Source organism: Sinocyclocheilus rhinocerous, unplaced genomic scaffold, assembly GCF_001515625.1.
Source record: "Sinocyclocheilus rhinocerous isolate Xijiao unplaced genomic scaffold, SAMN03320098_v1.1 scaffold927, whole genome shotgun sequence".
In the NCBI taxonomy this organism is placed as follows: Eukaryota; Metazoa; Chordata; class Actinopteri; order Cypriniformes; family Cyprinidae; genus Sinocyclocheilus; species Sinocyclocheilus rhinocerous.
In genome coordinates this window covers 298,930-304,255 of record NW_015649229.1, presented here as the reverse complement: position 1 = coordinate 304,255, position 5,326 = coordinate 298,930, and the positions used below count along the sequence as shown (strand labels likewise).

At 34.3% G+C, this 5,326-nt stretch overlaps 1 long non-coding RNA gene across 1 annotated transcript; it reads left to right on the top strand.

The window, feature by feature from the left end:
• Window positions 1-961: 961 nt before the first annotated feature.
• Window positions 962-1,787, top strand: LOC107710423 (uncharacterized). Its single transcript, XR_001636596.1, has 3 exons — window positions 962-988; window positions 1,086-1,137; window positions 1,712-1,787. It is a non-coding gene; the product is annotated as an uncharacterized LOC107710423 (long non-coding RNA).
• Window positions 1,788-5,326: the final 3,539 nt, after the last annotated feature.

Below are 5,326 nucleotides of genomic sequence, written 5' to 3'. Positions count from 1 at the left end.
CAGAATGAGAGTTCACTCCAAACAGCTGATAAAAACATCATAATAATCCACAAGTAACTCCAGTCCATCAGTTAACATCTTGTGAAGCAAAAAGTTGTGTGTTTGTAAGAAACAAATCCATGATTAAGATATTTTTTAACTTCTCTAAAATGCGAGTGCTCTATGCATAATATTACTTTCTCCATTTAAAAAGTCGTCTTGTCTGAATCAGGAGAGAAATACGAACAGATCAAGCACAAGTGACCACAGGTGAAAGCAGTCTAAAGCAGTTCTAAACACATATGTGGGTGGATTTTGATGTGAGAGGGCAACAGGGTTGGACTTTTTCACTGGAGGAAGCGTTACTATGGATAATGAACTTGTATTTTGCCCAACAGCGATGGTTTAAATTTAAAATGCCTTAAATAATGATGGATTTGTTTCTTACAAACACACAGCTTTTCACTTCACAACACATTATCTGATGGACTGGAGTGGTGTGGATTACTTGTGGATTATTGTGATGTTTTTATCAGCTGTTTGGACTCTCATTCCGATGGCACCCATTCACTGCAGAGGATCCACTGGTGAGCAAGTGATGTAAGGCTCTAAATCTGATGAAAAAACAAACTCATCTACATCTTGGATGGCCTGAGGATGAGTAAATATTTAGTTTTTATTTTATTATTATTATTATTATTTTTCAAAAGGTTTTGAAAAATGTGCACTACACCTTTAAGAATTGTTCACTGAAAGGTTCTTTGGGGAACAAAATGGTTCTTCTATATGGCATCGCTGCAACCTTTTTAGAACTTTTTGTTTTTGTAAGTGTAGCAACATCCTGGCAACTGAACTCAACACTGCAAGCGAGTTTAGCACCACTAAAGTTTTCATTTGTCATTGATGCCTTTATTAATCATGCTCATGTCTCATTCACCTCACAGTATGTGGAGCTGTGCTTCTGTAAAGCCGTCCGTGTTACGTCACTGTTACGTTTATTTTTCAGATGGTAAGTTCCTGCCTCTCTGTGTAGTGAAATAAAGTTTGCATTTTTGCATATTTAATGCATTGCATGGAGAGAGTTACTGTGTGGTTTCTTTTCGCAGGTCATTTATATGGGTGTTGGCATCTATACACCTGCTCTTGCATTGAATGCAGGTAATGTTACAAATATATATAGTCATAATTAACATATTAATGCATGAACATAAATATGACTGTCTGTTGTAAGTGATAACATATGTCTGTCTCTAGTTACTGGTTTTCATTTATGCGGAGCAGTATTGGTAATGATTTTGAGTTGTTTAAGGTTACTTATTTTACAGGTTACATGCATCTGGTCTTATTGTGCACAGTTCATCAGTGCATGATATCAAATGTTTGTCTTTGCAAACTTTCATCAGCTTGCTTTGCATCTTAAACATTTATTTTTGGATGACAACATTTGATGTTAACCATTAACCCTATAAAGCATACTGTATCATATTTGATATGCAAATTTGTAAGGCCTCTAAATGATCAACATGATCATATCTTTACTGAGAAACCTGTTGCACACAATCCACTACATACCTACTACAAAAAATAGATTTTTCAGGCTGTTATTTCCTATGTCAGATTTTACAGGTTTAAATATCCTTAGAAGTCGAACAGGCAATTTCATATTGATTGGTTGCTTTGTTTTCATTGTCTCAAAGAGGTAATTATTTTTGCATGTTGTTCCTCCTGGTAGGGTGGGCTGAAGGCAGTGGTCTGGACCGATGTTTTCCAGACAGTAGTGATGTTTACTGGTCAGCTGGCTGTCATCATTGTGGGTGTTCATCAGGCTGGTGGTCTCTCTGATGCCTGGGTGAAAGTCAGAGATGGTGGACGCATCTCCAGGATTGAGTATGTACTGTATGCTTTAAATGGTTTAAATGGCATAGAAGCTGGTAGGCAGCACATTTAACCACCAGGTGACTCCATGAATGCATCTATTAAATCAAGGGTTTTCAAATAGTTTGAAGCCAAGGACCCCCAAATATGATGATGATCCCTTTTTTGAGGTTAGGCAGCTGTTTATTTACATGTATAAAGTCTATTTATATTGAGAGAGAAAATATATAGGCAAAATGTCCACAATTAAATAGTTGTTGTTAGTTGGTTTTTCAAAATAAACATTGTTCCAAAGATAAACACTTTTTTTTTTAGAAACCATATGCAGATTTTTCTACTGTTAAAACTAGGACTGTCAATAGAATAAAACAAATTTGATGTTAATTTCATGATTTCCATCTTGATAAAGCTGAAAGTTGAATTAATATCAAAACTCAGAATTGTGAGATATAAAACTCAGAATTGTGAGATATAAACTCAGAATTGCGAGATATTAACTCAGAATTGCAAGATATTAACTCAGAATTAAGTCAGAATTGTGAAATACAAAGTTAGAGTTGTGAGATATAAAATCAGAATTGCAAGATATAAAGTCAAAATTGCTAGAATAATCTCAGAATTGTGAGATATAGAGTCAGAATTGTGACTAAATCAGAATTGCGAGACTGAAATTCTGAGAAGAAAAGCCTGAATTGCTAGAATAAACTCAGAATTCTGACAAAATCAGAATTGCGAGATATAAACTCAGAATTGCGAGATATAAACTCAGAATTGCGAGATATAAACTCAGAATTGCGAGATATAAACTCAGAATTGCGAGATATAAACTCAGAATTGCGAGATATTAACTCAGAATTGCAAGATATTAACTCAGAATTAAGTCAGAATTGTGAAATACAAAGTTAGAGTTGTGAGATATAAAATCAGAATTGCAAGATATAAAGTCAAAATTGCTAGAATAATCTCAGAATTGTGAGATATAGAGTCAGAATTGTGACTAAATCAGAATTGCGAGACTGAAATTCTGAGAAGAAAAGCCTGAATTGCTAGAATAAACTCAGAATTCTGACAAAATCAGAATTGCGAGATATAAACTCAGAATTGCGAGATATAAACTCAGAATTGCGAGATATAAACTCAGAATTGCGAGATATAAACTCAGAATTGCGAGATATAAACTCAGAATTGCGAGATATTAACTCAGAATTGCAAGATATTAACTCAGAATTAAGTCAGAATTGTGAAATACAAAGTTAGAGTTGTGAGATATAAAATCAGAATTGCAAGATATAAAGTCAAAATTGCTAGAATAATCTCAGAATTGTGAGATATAGAGTCAGAATTGTGACTAAATCAGAATTGCGAGACTGAAATTCTGAGAAGAAAAGCCTGAATTGCTAGAATAAACTCAGAATTCTGACAAAATCAGAATTGCGAGATATAAACTCAGAATTGCGAGATATAAACTCAGAATTGCGAGATATAAACTCAGAATTGCGAGATATAAACTCAGAATTGCGAGATATAAACTCAGAATTGCGAGATATTAACTCAGAATTGCAAGATATTAACTCAGAATTAAGTCAGAATTGTGAAATACAAAGTTAGAGTTGTGAGATATAAAATCAGAATTGCAAGATATAAAGTCAAAATTGCTAGAATAATCTCAGAATTGTGAGATATAGAGTCAGAATTGTGACTAAATCAGAATTGCGAGACTGAAATTCTGAGAAGAAAAGCCTGAATTGCTAGAATAAACTCAGAATTCTGACAAAATCAGAATTGCGAGATATAAACTCAGAATTGCGAGATATAAACTCAGAATTGCGAGATATAAACTCAGAATTGCGAGATATAAACTCAGAATTGCGAGATATAAACTCAGAATTGCGAGATATTAACTCAGAATTGCAAGATATTAACTCAGAATTAAGTCAGAATTGTGAAATACAAAGTTAGAGTTGTGAGATATAAAATCAGAATTGCAAGATATAAAGTCAAAATTGCTAGAATAATCTCAGAATTGTGAGATATAGAGTCAGAATTGTGACTAAATCAGAATTGCGAGACTGAAATTCTGAGAAGAAAAGCCTGAATTGCTAGAATAAACTCAGAATTGTGAGATATAGTCAGAATTCTGACAAAATCTGAGTTTATCTCTCACAATTCAGGCTTTTCTTCTCAGAATTTCAGTCTCGCAATTCTGAGTTTATATCTGACTTTTTTCCTCAGAATTATGAGAAGAAAGGTCACAAGTACATTTTTTGTAATATATATATATATATACACGAGACTCGACGAGATGTCGCCAATGCGCAAAATACACTAAGGCCCTAAATGTCCACAATACTGCAATCATAAAATGAAAATATACCAAATACACCATTTGTGGTTCCTCATATTGCCACACAAGTGGAACCTCTAGGCCCATTTTCAAGAGAAATGGTTCGAAGTAAAAATAGCAGGCTAATGCTGTGCTTTATTAAAGCAGATTGGGTGAGATGATTTTAGGTTTCATGGTCAGGTGCTCAGCTGAGATGTTGTAAATGCAACTTTATAAACAGACAAATGTCGTGCTGACCTTTCAGAGTGCTATTTCTTGGCTAAATGTCAGTTCTTTAACTGAAATATGGTGAGTCAACCGTCCAAAGACCGATGAATGGCATTACAGTGCAGCCTGCGGGAACTTCTTGTTAAATGAAGCTTTCAGCAGAACTTTCTGGTCCAATAAGGACACCTATTTATCAGTCTGTAGAGAGCAGAATATGATACTGACCTGAGGAGGGTCTCTTTTAACTTACAGCAACCAGAGATGAGAGCCTTTACAGTTCAACCTCAATAAATTTGATTAAAATGCAATTCCAAAAATGTTTACAATTTGCTCTATTATGTATTGTAACTACAATGATAAAAAAAATTGTAGAAACAAACCTTACTACTTAAAAAATTTACAATGTAGTCAAAGCAGATGATACTGTGATGTAACAGCATACAGTGTGCCCTTCATTCAGATAAGATTTTATTGCGTTTCATGACTCTGATAGATTTGCATTGTAAAATATAGATGTTTGCTGTGATGATGCTATGTTTGCATGAGCGAACTTACAGGAAATTCATCTTTAAAGTACCAAGTACGACGACGGGTACAACAATAATGTATTAATATAATTAATATATTATTGACGATGTCAATAATACATTAATTGCGCAGTGTGAGATTCATTGGTAACAGAACTTTGTGAGATCGCGATGAACAAAGAGTGACAACTTTTTAGTGGTTATGAGCGCTCTTTCCGAGCTTTCTAGGCAATCAATTTAAAATGTAGAACTTTGTTTTTTGGTCACACACACACACGTTGCAAAGTTTCGGGAATGACATCTGCATATTTATGCGGGACTCGCTCTCGAAGTAGCAGTGTTTGACATGGTGATAACCATAGCAATAGACGGGACAAAATATGTGAAAATGTGC